This window comes from Peromyscus leucopus, chromosome 20, assembly GCF_004664715.2.
Source record: "Peromyscus leucopus breed LL Stock chromosome 20, UCI_PerLeu_2.1, whole genome shotgun sequence".
NCBI classification, from domain to species: domain Eukaryota; kingdom Metazoa; phylum Chordata; class Mammalia; order Rodentia; family Cricetidae; genus Peromyscus; species Peromyscus leucopus.
Genome location: NC_051080.1, coordinates 14,651,137 through 14,666,767, shown reverse-complemented (window position 1 = coordinate 14,666,767; position 15,631 = coordinate 14,651,137).

Below are 15,631 nucleotides of genomic sequence, written 5' to 3'. Positions count from 1 at the left end.
ACATTTTTAAAGCCTGAATTTAGAAGCTAATCAAATCTTTCTATTCCTATTAATTTTTTTTTTATTATTAAGAAATTTTTTATTTATTTTACATACCAACACAGATCCCCCCTTCTCCTCCTCCCAGGCCCCAGCCTTCCCCCACAACTCATCCCCCCTTCCCACCTCCTCCAAGGCAAGGCCCTATTTAAATTTTTTGAGATCAGGTCTTAATATGTAGACCTAGCTGGCATAGAACTCATTATATAGACCAGCCTGGCCTTGAACTCAAAGATATCTATCTGCCTCTGACTCCCAGGTACTGGGGTTAAAGGCATGTGTTTCCATACCTGGCTCAAACTGATTTGAATTTTGATTTTGCCATGTTCCTTCCAAATCTGAATCAATAATTTTTTAACATATATGTTGCATATATTCTTAACAATGTTATTAATAAAATAGCATATATGTGAGTTCATTTCAACTGTCTTTTTGATGATCTATTTGAATTTCCTTCATTTAAGGCTCATCTATGTACTCTTTGGAGTGGGAGCTGGGAGTAGTGAGGAGAACAGGCTCTTTGTATCTTGAAATTTGACTTGCGATCTGGTTCCACCAACAAGGATTGTGATGCTTGGCAGCCTTCTTCACTTCTCTTGCTTTATTATCCTGGGAAGTAGGACAGATGATCGCACCTAATAAATTTAATATGAAAATCAGAAGATGGACAACAAAATGGCTCAGCCGATAATGGCACTGACTCTGCAAGCCCAGTGACCTGAGTTTCATGTAAAGGTGAAGGGCACACACTGTGGTGGCATTTTATTTGTGAGTAACTAGGCCGACAGAGTCTCACCTCTCAATGGTAGACTGGCATTTAATAAAGGAGATGAAGCCATGGGATGTGGAGAAGAATGGGATGCCACGATGAAACCACCCACAAGATGAGAGGCATGGGATATGGAGAAGAATAGGATGCTGAGATGAAGCCATCCACAAGCCGAGAAGAATGGTCAGCTGAATTCCCAAAACGCCAGCAATTTCCAGAATTTAAAATCCTGAATTTAAAATTTACCTGACAGGAATACTCACACTGAATGTGAGGTCGAGCTGTAGGCCTTGTGTACAACCTACTTCACAAATGAGTCTATCAGATACACTAAGCCTGTAGGCTGAAGATGATGCCCCAACATGCAGAGAAACCTCGGGTTACTGTCCAGGCAGCTGACTATTTCTGTCATAACTAATTTTTTTTGGAAGTCACTTGTTTGCACTTCCTGTTTTACTAGGTATTATTATTTCCTTCTTGGGTCTCTGAGGGAGTTGAAGATTAGAGAGTTGTAGTTACAGTTTTCCTTGTTAAAAAATTTTAGAAAAGAAACTCACTAAGGAAGTGTAAAGTGTATAGATTTCAAAGACATTATAAGATAGCTTTCTGTTGGTAATACAAGTTAGGACAGAAAGTAAATTAGGTACGATTTGGACTCACCAAAATAGAATAGATAATGGAATATTTCCTCTGAATTTGTCAAATGCAAATGGACTAGACATTGTTGATATATTTATTGCTTCTATATATTATACATAGCTATTGTACTTAATGTATATAGTTTTTCTTATATTAATTATAACTCTTTAAAAATTTTTACTAGACAAAAAAGGGGAGATGTGGTGATATTTTATTTGTATGTTAATAAATAAAGTTTTCCAGGAGATCAAAGGAAATAGCAAGCCATTTTAAGTAAACACAAAAGTCAGGCAGTGGTAGCACACACCCTTAATCCAATCACTTGGCAGGCAGGGTCTCTGTGTGTTCAAGGCCATACTAGGGATCAGAGCCAAGCGTGGTGACACACGCCTTTAATCCCAGTACCAACCATAGGGACCTGGAGGTCCGTACAGACAGACAGTGACAAGGAAGTGAGGTAGCTGGATTAAGAGCCAATGAGAGGGCAGAACAGCAAGGCAATAAATAAAGGCACAGGTAGACAGGAAGTAGCTCACTTTGGAAGCTGTGTCGTGGTGAGGTAAGGTTAACTGGTGGCTATCCTTATTTCCTTGATCTCTAAGGCTTTCATCCCTATATTTGGCTCTGTGTTTTTTATTTAATAAGACTGCTTAGAAATTCGTCTACAACACACCCTTCAGGAATGAAGGTGTAGGTCACTCCTCCAGGAAAAGAACCAACAAGACCTGCTGTGGTGCTTGCTAGGGTGAAGAAAATACAGAATGGGGAGTAGAGGAAGGTAATTATGAATCCCAGCTAAGGCCACATGACCAGTTGCAGAAATGAGCATCATACCTGACATGAGTGTTTCTGTCATATTTTGTTAAGAATGTGTTTTCCCAGATATTTGTGTTTTCATTCCTTGATTTATTTATCATGTAATGTAACATTGATTAAGAGAATATCAGTTGTTATCATATTTAAGTTTGAAATACTAAAAGAATGTCCCTCAAGGGACATTGCCACCTATTCTAAATTTATAATACATTTGTGGTTGTACAAGGGAGAGGGATATCATGGTAGGTGCAATAATGAACTCCTTACATTACAAAAATGTTAATTTTGGTGATCAGATATTTATAGAATAAATTCTACCTTTGAGAGAAAGAGAGAGAGATGTTTATAAAGATACATATGTTTCTGAGTTCTTCCAAGGGTCCCCAATTGCTTGTGTTATCCACACGCTTCTGGAAGGCCTAGCTTAGGTTGAGTACCCTAAGCATCAGCCCATCCTGGTGAGTTCCCCAGAACCTTACCTATTCCTGTGGTTCCCATACTTTGAAGCCTAGCTGGCATTGCCCAGTCTAGCCAGATAAGTGCCCCAGATCATCACTCCACACCATCATTCATGAGTACCTGTTCAGCCTGTTGAGTTATCTAGACCCCGATCCTCTACATCATCCCCACAGCACTGGCCTAATTAAGATCATGTGACCTGAGCATGAGGGGCCTCTCAGATCCCCACCCACCTGCATCATCCTTACATTCCCAGGTCTAGCTTGGGTAGCACAATTTGTATACCAGATAATCTGTCCCATTCGCACGCTTTCTTGGTGACCACTAAATTGGAATGAGCCCATTCCTCCAATCAAAATTCAACGTGAGTATCTGATAGACTGACCTATCAACTCTTCATACCTAATTTGAAATTGACCAAGGTTGAGCAACAGCAAAAAGAGAACTAAACTAAACTTTCATTCAACAGAGGCAGGCTCAAATCTTATCTCCGATATACCACCAATGAAAGAAGTCCAAGTGCATATTCCCCCAACACCTCCCCACCTTTCCTCTTATGACCCTGCCCTACTTTTGCTAATTTGTATTCATCTAGGAAGTTTCAATTCTTCTTCCATTTGGCCCAAAGTTTTAAGATTGTAAAGGAGCCAGACTCAGTGGAGGTAGAAATGGAGGCTAAGCTTTATTCCTGATTTTGATAGAAGCAGCCTCTGAGTCCTTTGAACAGAGGGAAGGTCTGAAAACGTAGGAAGCAAATAGATCACTCAGCAACAGAAAGTAAACAACAATATTGTGAGGGAATATTGAAAATTCCAAAGAAAAGTCCAAGAAGTTTGACAGAAAAAGGGAGGAAAGGGCAGTTATGCTTGGAATTGAAATACCTGGGGATGAGGTTGCCCCAGATAATTCTAGGGGTTTGTCGGCAAGACAGAGGGGAAAATGGGCCCCACAGAGAGGGCTGTTTACTGAGACCTGGGAAGAACTTGGTGTCTTGTCAAGTCCCTCTCTTTGAATCTGTCCTCTGGGAGCTGCTGCAGGCACTAAATAGGAGGCTTCTTTTATTAACTTATTCATATCTTTAAATATTTCATTAGTGTATAATTATTATGCAAAATGGATTTCATTTTGGTATTTTCATTCATGTACATCATGTACTTTACGTGATCATACTCCTGACCACCTCCCCTTTCCCTTCGACTCTCTCCCTTTGGGTCTCTTCCTCTTCTCAAAAACTTACCCTGTTGCTTTCACGTCTTATTTATATATCTTTGAATATCTAGGTTTTTTTTTGTATGAGAGACAAGATGCAACATTTATCTTCCTGAGTCTGGCTTATTTTGTTAAACATGATTATCTCCAGTTCCATACATTTCTTTTTGAAAAATTACATAATTTCATTGTTCTTCCCTGCTGACTACAATGCGATTGTGCAACAGCACTCTTTAATCTCTTGTCTTTAGATGATATCAGATGATTCCATAACTATTATGGATCGTGCTGCCCAAAGCACATAGGATTGGGTATCTCTGTGGTTTGCTGACATAGGGTCCTTGACTACATACCCAGGACTGGTGTAGCTGGACCGCCTGAAAATATTACTTTTAGTGTTTTTGAGGAGGTAAACGCTTCTTTTACAATTTGCCCCCAATCTGTGGTTTATTGTTAGAGTCGAATGCTGCTATAATATACAAGCAAAGCTTCTAATGCTCGTGTAGCCAACTAGGATAAAATTTGAGACTTTTGGTTCCTGGCTTCTTTGAGTGTCTGGCTGGATCTTGGCATTATCATTTCCCAGTAGAGCCCCAGGTGGTACTTACTTGTTAATGAACTGTGCAAAATTCCTTTGATAGAGGTTTTACCAGATGAAAACCAGTGTTAGAGAAATCCTGCTTTAATTTTTTATAATAGATACTTTTATAACTTATCCACTATTAAAATTATACCATGCCTCTATATCTGTCTCCAAGGTAGAAGAAATTGGAGAATATTCTGAAATTTTTTATTTCTTTTTTTTTTGCTAGTGACTTTCTTCCTAAGGCTCCTAATACAAATATGACTGCACTCATACCTAACCAATAGTGTCTTCTTTTTATTTGTTCCATACATAGTACTTCAAGGTTTAATAGTGTTCTGATATTTGGCAAACCAATGAACATAATCAAGTATTACTAATGCCAGGATGTGCAGTATGACACTCACGGTATGCTAACTCATACTGTACCTCTCCTGGTAAGATTGAACCACGTCGTGCTTCATATTCAGTAGGAGGTATTTTGGAACCTCTCTTGGGGTATGTTGTTTTATTGATGTCATCTTTATTCTAAGACATATTAAAAATTATACTTCAACTCATAAAAGGGAATGGATTTTTGTTGAGGATCTTCAGAGATATTTAAAACTATTTGTCTAGTTGCTAGTTCCTGTGATATGTAAGTAAAGCCTAAAAAAACTAGAAAGGAAATGAAGTGATAATATATAAAACATTATATAACATTATTATAATATAAATAAAATAAAATATAGATAATAGATAATAGATAATGAGGAAGGATGAGGAGTTGGACAAAGGACATGTAGGATATGAAAGATGAGAGAGATTAGGGTAAGGGAAGGTACACAAGGAAAGAGTGCTTTTAGGGGTATGAGGGAGATACAGGGGAATCACCAAAACATACTTTGTCCAAAGTGTCATGATATCTAGCATCTTAGATGCTAATTTAAAGAATTTAAAAAGTTTAATTTACCTTTTTTGAAGGGGAATACTTACTCTTCTTCAGTCAACCATGTTCTTTTATATAAAAATTCTTGTTAGTTACTAAGTTTTGGTATTCTTTCATGGTATTTCAAAGAATAATTTATATAATAAGTACATACATTGTGTTTTCTCTATTCCAGGTAGTCTTAAATATATTGGAAAAATTAATTCACTGGGGTTCTGATTAAAATGCTGTGGGGCAATCTTTCTGTATGCTGTGAATATATGTTGCTCCCATTGGTTAATAAATTAAGCTGCTTTGGCCTATGGTAAGGCAGGGTAAGAGCCAGGTGGGAAATCCAAGCAGGGAGACAGGGGGAAGGAGGATGGAGTCAGGGCAGGTGCCATGCAGATGTATTGGGATTAATCCACAGAATCTATTTAATGATCAAAGGAATTTATTTAAGGGTAAACTCACAACCATGAGAGATTTATTGTAGGGTCCAGGAAAGCTCGGCTATGTCCCATGCTAAACAGCTTGGTCCATGATCTCAGGATCCAGAACCACAAGGTAGCCAAGAAGAGAGGGTGAATGTGCATGCCAAGTCTTAAGACTCCCTGGTAGCCATGCTCCAGGGGCTGGCACCTCAAGGTCATAAGCAGGTATAATCTGTCATAGGTGGTGCTTCAGGACATGGCTCAGCTACCCACTACACAGATGCCCAAAGAATAAGATGCCAGCAGGTCAGTAATGCCATGGTCAAGTGGCAAAATATAGATGAATAGAAATGGGTTAATTTTAGATGTCAGAGCTAGCTAGCAATAAGCCTGAGCCATAGACCAAACAGTTTGTAATTAATATTAAGCCTCTAACTGGATATTTGGGAACAGGTGTGTGGGAGAGATTTGTCCAACTACACTAAAAGGTATAAATATGTATATCCTTCTGGGTTGAATGACTCATTTAATATTAACATATTCTTGGTTCTATTCTATTCTAAGTACTAATAATATTTTCATTAAAAACATGTTGAAAAGCATAATGCAACACTAATACATAACATTTTTCAGAGATGTAAAATTATCACTTATCTGTCCAGTTATTTGCTGAATCATCTACATATCCAGTCTTCCATCTGCCTATTCATACATATATAACAAGATTAACGATTTAGAACAATCAACTTTTTACTTCAAAATAGTTTTTAATGGTTTGCAGTGTTTGGATATCTGAAAGGATAAGTGGCTTTCACAGAATAATAGGCATGGTGAGATATTATTTTGGAAAACAAATACTTGTACTAGAATCTATAGAGAGAGAGTCACCAAGGCAAAGCCACATATATGTATTTTTATGTCCTTTACTTTTCCCCCAAACCAACACAGGATAAATGATGTTTTTAGAGATATTAAAAATTCAAATATGAGTTTGTCTGGAAATACAGGTTTTTTTTTTTTTTTTTTTTTTTTTTTTTTTTCTAAATTCCAAGAGGAAAAAAATTGGATGGCTACGTTAGTGTGGTTTCTAGAGCCATGAAACAACCCAAAGCAGCTCACAGGAGAAGCCGGTGATGATAGCTGACAGTTACAGGCCTTCATTGTGGGACAGTCAGGGCGGAGGAGTCATTTGTCATGCTGCATGCACAGCCAAGAGAGAAGCGAGCACGCTAGTGCCCGTCAGCTCTCTCCTTTTCATCCAGTTCGGGACCCCAGGCCCAGAGAGTGGTGGTGTCACAGTGATAAGGTCTTCCTACATCAGTTAATCCAGTTAAGATAATTTCTCAAAAACATATGCAGAGGCCATTTTAGGAGATTCTACACTGCCAAGTTGATAATCAAAACTAAACATCGCAACTCTACTGTCAGGCACAAGGACAGAATCTCTAGTTAGTGGAAAAATACAGACCCCCGCCCCAATAAGACAGGGAACTAGATCATCTTACAGTCATGTTGCCTAGCAACAGGACATTGAGTCAGATCCCTTGACCCTTTCACCCTGTAAACATCCTACATAAACATCCTGTTAGCCTGCCCCACCCTATGCAGATAACAGCTTCCTGCTCCCCCTACCCTGCAGGAACTATATAAACCCTCCTGGAGAAAAATAAAGTTGCACCTTGATCAGAATCTTGACTTGGTGTATTTCCTTTGTGTCTCCTGTCCCTATCATTCCGTCCTTAGGGTGGTCGAGAACGCACTGAAGCCCTGCTGGCCAGGGCACTCTACCCCTTGTCAACTCAATACACAAACAAATCACTTTGTTGTTTGTTTATTTATTGTTTTTACATCCCAGTCAGTTTCCCCTCCCTTCCCTCTTCCCAGTTCCTCCCCACCTCACACCCTACCCACTCCTCCTCCACTGTTTCTCTTCAGATAACAGGCAGGCCTCCCATGGACATCAGTCAGTCATGGTATATCAAGTTATAGTGAGACTGAGCACCTCCTCTTCTTTTAAGGCTGGATGAGGCAATCCAGTAGGAGGAATGGGTCTCCAAAGTAGGTAACAGACTGACAGCTCCTGTTAGGTATCTCACAGGAAAACCAAGTTACACAACTGTGACATATATGCAGAGGGCCTAGGTCAGTCCATGCAGGCTGCCTAGTTTTCTGTTCTGTCTCCATGAACTCCTATGAGCATAGGTTAGTTGGCTCTGTGGGTTCTCCTGTGGTGTCCTAGATCCCACTGGGTCCTACAATCCTTCCTCCCTTTCTTCTGAATGATTCCCCAAGATTTGCCTAATGTTGGGCTATGGGTCTCTGTATTTGTTTCTATCAGTTGCTGGATGAAGCCTCTCTGATGGCAGTTGAGCTAGGCATCAGTCTGTGAGTATAGCAGAATATCATTAGGAATCATTTCATTGACTTTTTTTTTTTTTGTCATTCATGTTTGGTCTCTGGGGTATCTGGTTTCTGGGTCCTGTCCCTCAGGGATGAACTCCCTATCTGAGTATGGGTCTCTAGCTGGACTAGTCATTAGCTGGTCACTACCACAATTTCGGTGCCATTTTCACCCCAGTACATCTTGTAGGCAGGACAAATTGTAGGTGGAAGCTTTTGTGGCTGGGTTGGTGTCCCAATCCCTCCACTGGAATTCTTTCCTGGTTAAAGGAGATGACTTGGTTCAAGTTCTGCATCCCTTACTGCTAGGAATCTTAGCTAGGGTCACTTTCAGAGATTCCTGGGGATTTCCATTGCTCTAGGTTTCTAGCTCATCCCAGAGATGTCTCCAGATTCCAGTGGTCTCTCCCAGTACTCTCTCCCCTCCTATTCCTATCTCCATGTCCCCTTCCAGCAATGTCCATTCTATTTTTATCTTCACAGTGAGAATCATACATCTTCTCCTGAACCTTCCTTGTTACTTAGTTTCTCTGGGTCGGTGGGTTGTAGCATGGTTCTCCTTTACTTTATGGCTAATATTCACTTATGAGTGAGTACATACCATGTTTGTCTTTCTGGGTTTGGGTTATCCCACTCAGGATGATCTTTTCTGGTTCTATCCATTTGCCAGCAAATTTCCTGATGTCATTGTTTTTAACAGATGAGTAATCCTCCATTGTGTAAATGTACCACATTTTCTTTATCCATTCTTTGGTTGAGGGGCATTTAGGTTGTTTCCAGTTTCTGGCTATTACAAATAAAGCTGCTATGAAGATAGTTGTGGAAACGTCCTTGTGGTATGGTGGAACATTCTTTGTTTATATGCCTAGGAGTGTTATAGTGGGTCTTCACATAGATTGATTCCCAGTTTTCTTAGAAAGCATTATATCGACTTCCAAAGTGACTGTTCAAGTTTGCACTCCCATCAGCAATGGAGGAGTGTCCCCTTCATTCTATATCCTCTTCAACATGAGTTGTGCTTTTGATCTTAGCCATTCTGACAGGCATTAGATGAAATCTCAGTGTTGTTTTGATTTGAATTTCCCAGATGGCTAAGAGTGTTGAACATTTTAAAAGTGATTCTTGGCCATTTGAAATTCCTCTGTTGAGAACTCTGTTTAGATCTGTACCCCATTTTAAGAATTGATTTATTTGGTTTTTTGGTGTCTAGTTTCTTGAGTTCTTTATATAGCTTGGATATTAGCCCTCTGTCAGATGTGGGTTTGGTGAAGATCTTTTCCCATTCTGTCGGCTGCTGTTTTGTCCTTTTGACAGCATCCTTTGACTTTCAGAAGATTTTCAATTTGAAGTTCTATTTATTGTCAATCTCAGTGCCTGTGAGATTGGTGTTCTATTCAGGAAGTTGTCTTCTGTGCCAATGAATTCAAGGCTAATCCCCATTTTCTTCTCTAGTTAAGTGTATCTGGCTTTATTTTGAGGTATTTGATCCATTTGAACTTGAGTTTTGTGCAGGGTGATAGACAGGAATCTATTTGCATTCTTTTACATGCCGACATCCAGGTATGCCAGCACCATTTGTTGAAGATGCTTTCTTTTTTCCATTGTATAATTTTGGCATTTTTTTGGGGGGATCAAAAATCAAGTGTCCATAGGTATGTGGATTTACTTCTGGGTTTTCAATTCGATTCCATTGATTAATGTGTTTATTTTTTATTACTATTGTTCTGTAGCTTGAAACCAGGGATAATGATACCTCCAGAAATTCTTTTATTGTGCAGATTGTTTTAGCTATCTTTTTTTTTTCCATAAGAAGTTGAGTACTGTTCTTTCAGGGTCTGTAGAGAATTGTGTTGTAATTTTGATGGGGATTGCATTGAATCTGTAAATTGCTTTTGGTAAAATGGCCATCTTTACTACATTAATCCTACTGATCCATGAGCAAGGGAGATCTTTCCATCTTCTGATATCTTCTTAAACTTCTTTCTTCAAAGACTTGAAGTTCTTGCCATACAGGTCTTTCTCTTGCTTGATTAGAGTTACTCCAAGATATTTTATATTATTTGTGGCTATTGTGAATGGCGTTGCTTCCCTGTCTTCTCTCTCAACCTCTTTATCATTTGTATATAGCAGAGCTACTGATTTTTTTTTTTGAGTTAATCTTGTATCCAGCCACTTTGCTGCAGGTGTTTATCAGCTGTAAGAGTTCCCAGGTAGAATTTTTGAGGTCACTTATGTATCCTACCCTATCATTTGCAAATAGCGATATTTTAGCTTATTCCTTTCCAATTTGTATCCCCTTGATCTTCTTAAGTTGTCTTATTGCTCTAGCTAAAACTTCACATATGATATTGAATAGATATGGAGAGAGTGGACAGCTTTGTCTTGGCCCTGATTTTAGTGGAATCTCTTTGAGTTTCTTGGGGGAGATAGTCTTATTCAAGTCCAGGAATGAGGAAATGAGGGAGAATTTATGCCTTCAGGAAAATGCTCCCAGATTTTGAAAGGGGAAATAGTCTCAGAGTTTTCAATGGGACCATGGATGGAAGATTCTCCTACTTGGAGAAGTTTTTTGCTCTGTAAATTCTCTGAATGACAGAGATCAACTCATTCTTTTCTCCTTTGAAATTCCTCAGGCCCAATTGTCTATGTCTCTAATAACATATAATTTTTGGAGTGAAAAGTAATAATAAGCAAAGGAAGAGGTGAGTATTGCTGCATGTGTCTTCATGGAATTAAACACTAGGAAAGAGGGATTAGTTTTTCAAGTGAGGATAGCGACTGGCAATGACAGAAAGATCTGACAGGGCTTTGTTGATATTATACGTCAAATCCCTCCAAAGAAATGGATTCCTTCCTGATGGAGCATGAATTCTTCTTGGTAATCTCGCTCTCCATCCATCCATCCATCCATCCATCCATCCATCCATCCATCCATCTATCCATCCATCCACCCACCCACTCACCCCCCCTCTCTCTTACAGTTTCCCTATGAAACATTGTCTCATTGAACTCACTGAGATCCACCAACCTCTTCCTCCAAAGTGCTAACATTAAAGGCGTGTGGCAACATGCCTGGATGTTTTTACTTTCTTGCAATAGTTTTTAATCCTGTAATTTTATAGTATTTCCTTATTCATCACTTTGTCTCTAGTATCTGACACACAAACAATATTCCATGTTTATTTCTCAGATAAATAAATGAGATAATAAGTTTAGCACTCACTGTTATTTGCATTTGTACCATTTCTTATGGAGACCAGTAGAAATTAAGATAATGCTCTGAAGTATATTGAGTTGTAGGCAGCTACTTTCCAAATCTTGTGTTCCTATTAGTAAAATAAAATTCACTTAGAAGGCTGTTCTGTTCTGTTGTATTTTGACCAAGTTTCAGTTCCTTGATTTTACAACATCAGAGAACTGGAAAGGAGGAAGTAGGCAACTGATCTACAGTCTAAAATTCAGTCCACCTCAGAAAAAGGAAAGTCTATATTTGACTACAGCATTCAATTTGGAGATTTTTGGAAGGGAGAAAGGAGACAAGTCTGAACATTTAGAGATGTGCTGTAGGTAAGTTCCAGTACTGCAGTTAAATGTCTTCAGAGTGAAGGGAACCCAGTTGTGAAGACAGACTTCAGCTGGCATGGAATTTACATCGTTGGGTGCAGTTGAAAGTTTACTCAGGTCCTGCTGGGCCCCATGCGGTCCAGACAAATCTCTCTCACCCACAGTTCTGCACCTGCTTGGACCCAAGTAAACACACAGAGGCTTATATTATTTATAACTTCTCAGCCATTAGCTCAGGCTTATTATTGACTAGCTCTTACACTTAAATTAACCCATAATTCTTATCTATATTTAGCCACGTGGCTTGGTAATTTTTCTCAGTGCTGCCTTGTCATCTTGCTTTCTCTGTGTCTTGCTGGCGACTCCTCATTCCACCCCCTTCCTCTCCCCAGCATTCTTGTAGTCTGCCTACTCCACCTATACTTCCTGCCTGGCTACTGACCAATCAGTGTTTAATTAAACCAGTGTACAATAGCATTATCCCACAGCAGTTGGGAGAAAAAAATTCTCCATAACCAAGGGATGTGTCATCCCTTTATATACATAAAAATACCCTTCCCCAGGTGGTATAGGCTAACATTAGTAAATACAGTCACAGTGTTTTAATGTACCTTCTCTTAAAAGAAGCCAGTTTTTTATTAAACTTACTCCTCAAACTGGGATTGTTAGGGATTTGACTGTCTTTTCCTTTATTTGTTTTTGTGAGTTGATTTTTTTTTTTTTAATAAGTAAGGTCTAATGTATCCAAGGCTGGTCTCAACTCACTATATAGCCAAGAATGATTTTGAATTTATGGTCCTCCTGGTATCTGAGTGCTAGAATTTGCATGATGGGATTACAGGCATGTGCCACCATACCCAATCTATGCTTTGCTGGTGATCAAACCCAGGACTTGATGTATGCTAGGTTAGTAACTCTCTCAATTTAGGTAAATCCCCTGGCCCAAACTTATTCCACATAAAGAACATTAGACAGATATTCTGTTTGCAATCATCCTAAAAGTATATTAGGCCAAACAAAGTCATTTAAGTTTTAACGTGTGTGCCATCACCACCGTTTGTTTCCATACCTTTAATTTTTAGACACATTTTCAGATGCAATGAATTGGCAAGGCAGATAGGTAACTTCCTCACAGTTTCTTGTTTAAATTAGATTGTGTATTGTGTCTGATAATCTTCCCCTTTGGCTTAACTCAATGGGACAGATTTTACTTTGGTTCTGACATGGCAGACCTGGTGAAGATCCTGTCGCAGCTGATTTTCCACTTCTTTATGTACTAAAACTTCAGTTCTTCTACATTCAGCACAAAACTCTGGAAGATACTGCTATCTGGGTCATTATGCCCCTAGACCTGTCTATCTCAGAAGAAACTGGCTTCTAAAAATCCTTATGGAAGGTATAGCATCTAAGCAGTGTTCTTATTCTTTAGATATTAGTTTTATATTTATATATCAGGTGACATCTTCATGAAGTAAAGATTACTGGTGGCCAGTGGCCAAGTCAGAGGAGCAGTAGGTGGCAATTGAAGTTCAAGGTGTCAGCCCATCAGGAGGCAACTCCCTGATGGGTGAATCTCAGATAGGCAAGGCCCTGAGACCCCAGACCCCAGAATGTCTTTTTTTGTTGTTTAATAATTTTTTTATTATTTTTACATACCAACTACATATCCCCTTCTCATTCCTCTTCCTGTTCCCCCCTGCCTGCCCTCTAACCCCCATGCCCTCCTCCGAAAGGGTAAGACCTCCCATGGGAGTCAGCAAAGCTTGGTACATTCAGTTGAGGCAGGACCAAGCCCCTCCCCCCTGTATCAAGACTTTGCAAGGCATCCCACCACAGGTAATGGGCTCCAAAAAGCCAGCTCACGTACCAGGGATAGATCCTGACCCCACTGCCAGGGGCCCCTCAAACAGACCAAGCAACACAACTGTCTCCTGTATGCAGAGGGCCTAGTCTGGTCCCATGCAGTTTCCATAGCTGTCAGTCTAAAGTTCGTGAATTCCTACGAGCTTGGTTCAGTTGTCTCTGTAGATTTCCCCACCATGATCTTGACCCTGCCCCCCTTGCTAATATAATCCCTCTTCTCTCTCTTCAACTGGGCTCCCAGAGCTCAGCCTGGTGCCTGGCTATGGATCTCTGCATCTGCTTCCATCGGCTATTGGATGAAGGCTCTATGACGATGGTTATGGTATTCACCAATCTGATTACCGGGGTAGGCCAATTCAGGCACCCTCTTCACTATTGCTAGTAGTCTAACCTGGGGTCACCCTTGTGGATCCCTGGAAATTTTCTTAACACCAGTTTTCTCCCTAACCCTATAAGGTCTCCCTCTATCAAAACACCTCTTTCGTTGCTCTCTCATTCCACCCCTCCCCCAGCTTGACCATCCTGTTTCCTCATCCCCCATCCCCTCCTCTCTATTGCCCCCCTTACTCCCAGTTTACTCCAGAGATATCATTTATTTCCCCTTCCCAGGGCAATCCATATGTCCCTCTTGGAGTCCTCCTTGTTAACTAGCTTCTCTGGAGCTGTGGGTTGTAGTCTGATTATCTTTTGCTTTACATCTGGTATCTACTTATGAGTGAGTACATACCATGTTTGTCTTTCTGTGTCTGGGTTACCTCACTTAGGATGATATTTTCTAATTATATCCATTTGTCTGTGAATTTTATGATGTCATTGCTTTTTTATAGCTGAGTAATCCTCCATTGTGTATATATACCACATTTTCTTTATTCATTCTTTGGTTGAGGGGCATCTAGGTTGTTTCCAGGTTCTGGCTATTATGAATAATGCTGCTATGAACATATTTGAGCAAGTGTCTTTGTGGTATTATTGAGCATGCCTTGGGTATATGCCCAAGAAAAGTATCATTGGGTCTTGGAGTAGATTGATTCCCAATTTTCTGAGAAGTCACCATACTGATTTCCAAAGTGGCTGTACCAGTTTGGGCTCCTACCAACAGTGGAGGAGTGTTCCTCTTGCTCTACATCCTCTCCAACATAAGCTGTCTTCAGTGTTTTTGATCTTAGCCATTCTTACAGGTGTAAGATGATATTTCAGAGTAATTTTGATTCATATTTTCCTGATGACTAAGGATGTTGAGCAGTTCCTTAAATGTCTTTCAGCCATTTGAGATTCTTCTGTTGAGAATTCTGTTTAGATGTGTAGCTCATTTTTTAAATGGATTGTTTGGTATTTTGCTGTCTAGTTTCTTGAGTTCTTTATATATTTTGGAGATCAGCCCTCTGTCAGATGTGGGGTTGGTTAAGATCTTTTCCCATTCTGTAGGCTATCGTTTTGTCTTATTTACCATGTCCTTTGCCTTACAGAAGCTTCTCAGTTTCAGGAGGTCCTATTTATTGATTGTTGCTCTCAGTGTCTGTGCTACTAGTGTTATATTTAGGAAGTGGTCTCCTGTGCCAATGCGTTCTAAGCTACTTCCTACTTTCTCTTCTATCAGGTTCAGGTTCAGTGTAACTGGATTTATGTTTAGGTCTTTGATCCACTTGGACTTGAGTTTTGTGCATGGTGATGGATAGAAATCTATTTGCAGTCTTCTACATGTTGACATCCAGTTATGCCAGCACCATTTGTTGAAGATGCTTCCCCCCTCCCCCCATTGTACAGTTTTGGCTTCTCTTTGTCAAAAATCAATTGTTCATAGGTGTGTGGATTAATGTCAGGGTCTTCAATTCTATTTCATTGGTTCACATGTTGGGTTTTATGCCAATACCAAGCTGTTTTTTACTATAGCTCTATAGTACAACTTGAAGTCAGGGATGGTGATGCCTCCAGAAATTGCTTTATTGTAC